We start from the raw sequence: 7,500 nt of genomic DNA, 5'->3' as shown, positions 1-7,500 counted from the left end.
ACGATGGGACGATCCACGCGAAGAGTTGTTACGTGCACGCGTATGGTGCGATTGCGTCGATTCGCTTTTCTGTACGGGGAGCAATAGAACGTTGAGTTGACTTATCGGGTCTTCGTTGGAATTACCGTCGCTGGCATTGTAAACTCCAGATGACCTTGTGATTCCTTCGTCGGGCACTGGTAAAGGGTGGCGATGATGCGTTCTATAATAGAAATACCCGTCGTAGCGTTTCTTCCGAGTCAACCCGCTCACGAAACACTCTCTCGTCGTGGAATCCCCGCGTCGGAGAGTAAAACGCGAATTCATAGTATGGAAACTTACGTCTCTCGACGATGGGACGATCCACGCGAAGAGTTGTTACGTGCACGCGTATGGTGCGATTGCGTCGATTCGCTTTTCTGTACGGGGAGTAATAGAACGTTGAGTTGACTTATCGGGTCTTCGTTGGAATTACCGTCGCTGGCATTGTAAACTCCAGATGACCTTGTGATTCCTTCGTCGGGCACTGGTAAAGGGTGGCGATGATGCGTTCTATAATAGAAATACCCGTCGTAGCGTTTCTTCCGAGTCAACCCGCTCACGAAACTCTCTCTCGTCGTGGAATCCCCGCGTCGGAGAGTAAAACGCGAATTCATACTATGAAAACTTACGTCTCTCGACGATGGGACGATCCACGCGAAGAGTTGTTTACGTGCACGCGTATGGTGCGATTGCGTCGATTCGCTTTTCTGTACGGGGAGAAATAGAACGTTGAGTTGACTTATCGGGTCTTCGTTGGAATTACCGTCGCTGGCATTGTAAACTCCAGATGACCTTGTGATTCCTTCGTCGGGCACTGGTAAAGGGTGGCGATGATGCGTTCTATAATAGAAATACCCGTCGTAGCGTTTCTTCCGAGTCAACCCGCTCACGAAACTCTCTCTCGTCGTGGAATCCCCGCGTCGGAGAGTAAAACGCGAATTAATACTATGAAAACTTACGTCTCTCGACGATGGGACGATCCACGCGAAGAGTTGTTTACGTGCACGCGTATGGTGCGATTGCGTCGATTCGCTTTTCTGTACGGGGAGAAATAGAACGTTGAGTTGACTTATCGGGTCTTCGTTGGAATTACCGTCGCTGGCATTGTAAACTCCAGATGACCTTGTGATTCCTTCGTCGGGCACTGGTAAAGGGTGGCGATGATGCGTTCTATAATAGAAATACCCGTCGTAGCGTTTCTTCCGAGTCAACCCGCTCACGAAACTCTCTCTCTCGTCGTGGAATCCCCGCGTCGGAGAGTAAAACGCCGAAGGCTTACTATGAAACTTACGTCTCTCGACGATGGGACGATCCACGCGAAGAGTTGTTACGTGCACGCGTATGGTGCGATTGCGTCGATTCGCTTTTCTGTACGGGGAGTAATAGAACGTTGAGTTGACTTATCGGGTCTTCGTTGGAATTACCGTCGCTGGCATTGTAAACTCCAGATGACCTTGTGATTCCTTCGTCGGGCACTGGTAAAGGGTGGCGATGATGCGTTCTATAATAGAAATACCCGTCGTAGCGTTTCTTCCGAGTCAACCCGCTCACGAAACTCTCTCTCGTCGTGGAATCCCCGCGTCGGAGAGTAAAACGCGAATTCATAGTATGGAAACTTACGTCTCTCGACGATGGGACGATCCACGCGAAGAGTTGTTACGTGCACGCGTATGGTGCGATTGCGTCGATTCGCTTTTCTGTACGGGGAGCAATAGAACGTTGAGTTGACTTATCGGGTCTTCGTTGGAATTACCGTCGCTGGCATTGTAAACTCCAGATGACCTTGTGATTCCTTCGTCGGGCACTGGTAAAGGGTGGCGATGATGCGTTCTATAATAGAAATACCCGTCGTAGCGTTTCTTCCGAGTCAACCCGCTCACGAAACTCTCTCTCGTCGTGGAATCCCCGCGTCGGAGAGTAAAACGCGAATTCATAGTATGGAAACTTACGTCTCTCGACGATGGGACGATCCACGCGAAGAGTTGTTACGTGCACGCGTATGGTGCGATTGCGTCGATTCGCTTTTCTGTACGGGGAGCAATAGAACGTTGAGTTGACTTATCGGGTCTTCGTTGGAATTACCGTCGCTGGCATTGTAAACTCCAGATGACCTTGTGATTCCTTCGTCGGGCACTGGTAAAGGGTGGCGATGATGCGTTCTATAATAGAAATACCCGTCGTAGCGTTTCTTCCGAGTCAACCCGCTCACGAAACTCTCTCTCGTCGTGGAATCCCCGCGTCGGAGGGTAAAACGCGATATATAATAGTATATGCCAGTGGTTCGCGCGCGTCGTCTCTGAGATACGCGGTCGACAGAGTTCCGAAAACACGTGATGTGCCACGATTTCCGTGCGTCTTACATCTTTCGACGATGGGACGATCCACGCGAAGAGAACGTTCGTGCTTGCGTGAGGTGCAACAGCGTCGATTCGCTTTTCTGTACGGGGAGAAATAGAACGTTGAGTTGACTTATCGGGTCTTCGTTGGAATTACCGTCGCTGGCATTGTAAACTCCAGATGACCTTGTGATTCCTTCGTCGGGCACTGGTAAAGGGTGGCGATGATTCGTTCTATAATAGTAATACCCGTCGTAGCGTTTCGACCGATGTCACCCGCCACGAAAGTCTCTCTCGACGTGGAAACCCCGCGCCGAAGAGTAAACGCGAAGGCTTACCATACGAAAGAAAACGGTATTATACGCCTGTGGTATGTGCGTCTCGGCTCTGTGATACGCGATCGGCAGAGTTACAAAAAAACGTTGATGGGCCACGATTTCCGTGCGTCTTACATCTTTCGACGATGGGACGATCCACGCGAAGAGTAGTTACGTGCTCGCGCGAGGTGCGATAGCGTCGATTCGCTTTTCTGTACGGGGAGAAATAGAACGATGAGTTGACTTATCGGGTCTTCGTTGGAATTACCGTCGCTGGCATTGTGAACTCCAGATGACCTTGTGATTCCTTCGTCGGGCACTGGTAAAGGGTGGCGATGATTCGTTCTATAATAGAAATACCCGTCGTAGCGATTCGGCCGAGTCACCCGCCACGAAACTCTCTCTCGTCGTGGAATCCCCATGTCGGAGAGTAAAACGCGAAGGCTAACTATATATAAGAAATATATAGTATTATTTATGCCTGTGGTTCTCCGTTTGCCCTACTCTCAGATACGCGACTCGGAGAGTTACGAATAATCGTGATGGACCACGATTTCTGTACGTCTTACATCTTTCGACGATGGGACGATCCACGCGAAGAGATCATTCCTGCTTGCGTGAGGTGCGATAGCGCCGATTCGCTTTTCTGTACGGGGAGAAATAGAACGATGAGTTGACTTATCGGGTCTTCGTTGGAATTACCGTCGCTGGCATTGTAAACTCCAGATGACCTTGTGATTCCTTCGTCGGGCACTGGTAAAGGGTGGCGATGATTCGTTCTATAATAGAAATACCCGTCGTAGCGATTCGGCCGTGTCACCCGCCACGAAAATCTCTCTCGTCGTGGAATCCCCGCGTCGTAGAGTAAACGCGAAGGCTTGCTATAGAAGACTATAGTTTATACGCCTGTGGTTCACCGGTTGCCTGCTCTCCGGGGTACGCGATCGCGCAGGAGTTACGGAAGAACTTGATGGGCCACGATCTCCAAGCGGCTATATCTTTCGACGATGGGACGATTCACGCGAAGAGAACGTTCGTGCATGCGTGAGGTGCGATAGCGTTGATTCGCTTGTCTGTACGGGGAGAAATAGAACGATGAGTTGACTTATCGGGTCTTCGTTGGAATTACCGTCGCTGGCATTGTAAACTCCAGATGACCTTGTGATTCCTTCGTCGGGCACTGGTAAAGGGTGGCGATGATTCGTTCTATAATAGAAATACCCGTCGTAGCGTTTCGACCGATGTCACCCGCCACGAAATTCTCTCTCGTCGTGGAATCCCCGCGTCGGAGAGTAACCGCCGAAGGCTTGCTATAGAAGACTATAGTTTATACGCCTGTGGTTCACCGGTTGCCGGCTCTCCGGGGCACGCGATCGCGCGAAGGTTACGGAGGGACGTGAAGCGCCCGAGCAATGAAACGTCCGCAGGAGGAAACGAGCAACCGCCGAACATTGTTTCGCGACGTTTCCATAATGTATTGTCGTTTCGCTCGCATCCCGCTTCTTTCCCCTAGTTTCCTCGACGCGTAGTTTCGCAGCCTTAGTGGACGAATCATTCTCGATTCGAGGAAAGATATGCAGTGGGGCGTGCAATGAGCCCGCCAGAGACCACGATCTCCAATGCGTCTTTACATCTTTCGACGATGGGATGATCCACGCGAAGAGAACGTTCGTGCTTGCGCGAGGTGCGTTAGCGTCGATTCGCTTTTCTGTACGGGGAGAAATAGAACGATGAGTTGACTTATCGGGTCTTCGTTGGAATTACCGTCGCTGGCATTGTAAACTCCAGATGACCTTGTGATTCCTTCGTCGGGCACTGGTAAAGGGTGGCGATGATTCGTTCTATAATAGAAATACCCGTCGTAGCGATTCGGCCGAGTCACCCGCCACGAAACTGTCTCTCTTTCGTCGTGGAAACCCCGCGTCGGAGAGTAAAACGCGCGAAGGCTGTGACTGTAACATATATATATACAGTATACAATGCCTGTGGTTTTTGCGCGTGTCGGCTCTTCGGTATACGCGATCGGCCAGAGTTACGGAGGGACGGTGAAGCGCACGAGAAATTGAAACGGCCGCACGATTGGAACCGAGCAACCGTCGAACATTGTTTCGCGACGTTTCCATAATGCGTTTTCGTTTCGCTCGCATACCGCTTCTTTTCCCCTAGTCTCTGAGACGCGTTTTCGAGCCGTTCTTCTACTATCGATTCTCGTAGAGAGAAGGGACCGGGTAGTCTGGAAGTGGAACCCGCATCTTGCGTGTACCGTACACGGAATTGAGAGGACCGGCCGTGAAGCTCGTTTTAAAGCCGTGCGTCTGACACCCAACTCTTGCGCGCCAATTTCGCGGCAAGAGATAATATGGGACGAATGACCGGCAAAGAGCCAGCTGTGAAGTCTGTTTTTTTAATCGAATCCGTGGACGTGTGTATGCCGTAGCGTCGCTCGTCGTGTTCGTTCATGGTCGTTCCGAGAGAAAGAACGAAAGCGGTAACGAAGGGACCGGCCGTGAAGCTCGTTTTAAAGCCGCGCGTCTGACACCCAACTCTTGCGCGCCAATTTCGCGGCAAGAGATAACATGGGACGAATGACCGGCAAAGAGCCAGCTGTGAAGTCTTTTTTCATTATTTGCTTTCAATCGATCGATCGGTACGATTCGTGCAACGTTTCGCGCGATGCGACGCGAAAACATGCGCGCAACAATAGATGCGTCTGATCGGAAGAACGCGAGGGTCGACTGCACGCGATGGATTCAGTATCGGGTAGGATACAAAATATATCCCCGTCGTTTCCACGCGTGCGAGTCTTCTGCGTCTTTCGCGGGTTTTTGAATGCACTATACGCCCGGAACGTCGAGAAATATATACATATTACTTGAACGTTTTTCGTCTCGAAAGGCTTCGGTGTCGTCTCCAAGGCGACGCCTGAATCTCCTTCGCGCGCTGGTCGGAGATTCAGGTATCAACTTTTATCTTCTCTTTGAAAGAAGAGAGATATTAGGTCGAACAAATGAGAATAAAATTATATATGTGAAATATAAAATTTATACGATTACCCTGAACGGTGGATCACTTGGCTCGTGGGTCGATGAAGAACGCAGCTAATTGCGCGTCAACGTGTGAACTGCAGGACACATGAACATCGACATTTCGAACGCACATTGCGGTCCACGGATACAATTCCTGGACCACGCCTGGCTGAGGGTCGTTTACGTACCATACACTGCTTGCGTAGCTCTGTCAAATCCCCGCCGTCGTTCACCTCTTCGGATCGAACGTTTTTTTACCGAAGGGCGCAAAGAACGTTTCTGAGTCGGGTTAAGAGAAGGATGCTACGTACGAGCGAACGATGGGTGTCTCGTCGGCGTTTGTCGCGGACACGCGAAAATTCTGTGAATTTCACGGACAGTGTACGTTCTAGTTGTTGCAAAACGATCGGAATCGTTTGTATGGACTCGCGTGAGTGTTCGCGGCGTCGTGCGTCGTTCAATTACGACCGCCCGCGGATACCGCTCCACTGCGATATGGATCTGAGCGACAACTTTTTCGGCTGTTCGTGAGATGAACGGTTTCGTGTGTTTAGAAAAATTTTTTTTCCCGCGCTCCCGACGTCACCTGAAATGATGCGTCAGAGGTGAAAGAAAATATTAAGAAGTCGAGAGAGAGAGAGACTACACACGTTTTATTCATATTTTGTATACCGTGCGTGAGACGGATGTGCACGACACGTCGTATGTCGGTATATTACCGACTGGCCCCAGGGAGATTGTTTTCTTCCTCTCTTACGAATGAGATGTACGTTTCGGAGGATCGTCGTTACCGAAACACACGGCAAAACGAGACTTCTCGCAGCAGAACCTTTATACACAATACACATCGACTCTTTTTACCCCGAGAGAGAGAGAAAAGGTGTATTTCTTTTTTTTATTTTTCGAATTCGACGCACGAACGCTTTGACGACTGGAGAAAAACACGGTGTGTGTTAAAATCGTGCGGGACGAGCATGCGTATTCGTAACGGGTCGAATAGTTCTTATTCCCCGTCGTCGCGTGTCCTCGCTGGACCACCACCGTGCGCTTCCGCCACGTTCAGTTGAATTTCGAAATATATATATATAAAAAGAATCACCATATACTCTCTTTCGGGAGGTGTATTTTTATCGGTTTCTGCTATAGAGAAGAGACGGAGATCGTGTTGTGAGGTGTAACGTTTCTGTATCCCCGTTTCGGAGGATCGTCGTTATCGGCGGAACACACGTCAAAACGAGACTTCTCGCAGAACCTTTATACACAATACACATCGACTCTTTTACCCCGAGAGAGAGAAAAGGTGTTTTTCTTTTTTTTTTATTTTTCGAATTCGACGCACGAACGCTTTGACGACTGGAGAAAAACACGGTGTGTGTTAAAATCGTGCGGGACGAGCATGCGTATTCGTAACGGGTCGAATAGTTCTTATTCCCCGTCGTCGCGTGTCCTCGCTGGACCACCACCGTGCGCTTCCGCCACGTTCAGTTGTATTTCGAAATATATATATATATATAAAAAGAATCACCATATACTCTCTTTCGGGAGGTGTATTTTTATCGGTTTCTGCTATAGAGAAGAGACGGACGATCGTGTGTGACACCACGTGGTAACGTTTCCGTATCCCCGTAAAATACGTTTATCTTTTCTCGTAGAAAAGAGAGAGGAAGAGGCAGGAGCTCCTCTTTGGCGAGGCTTTCGAACGTCGCGTCCCGTCCGCCGGAATATAATGATATAAATATATAACCGCCGCCGACTTTGTGCGAAAGCGTTGAAACGAACGCGTCGGTCGCCCCATGGTGT

The 7,500-nt window shown here is 49.9% G+C and overlaps 1 non-coding gene across 1 annotated transcript; it reads left to right on the top strand.

Annotated features, from left to right (window-relative positions):
• Positions 1-5,724: 5,724 nt before the first annotated feature.
• LOC143175336 (5.8S ribosomal RNA) lies at positions 5,725-5,879 on the top strand. The gene has a single exon (XR_013000151.1). It is a non-coding gene; the product is annotated as a 5.8S ribosomal RNA (ribosomal RNA).
• The last annotated feature ends 1,621 nt before the right edge of the window (positions 5,880-7,500 follow it).

The sequence above is a fragment of the Nomia melanderi genome, unplaced genomic scaffold, assembly GCF_051020985.1.
Source record: "Nomia melanderi isolate GNS246 unplaced genomic scaffold, iyNomMela1 scaffold0064, whole genome shotgun sequence".
In the NCBI taxonomy this organism is placed as follows: Eukaryota; Metazoa; Arthropoda; class Insecta; order Hymenoptera; family Halictidae; genus Nomia; species Nomia melanderi.
The sequence above is the reverse complement of the archived record's forward strand: the minus strand, read 5'-3'. Positions and strand labels throughout refer to the sequence as shown.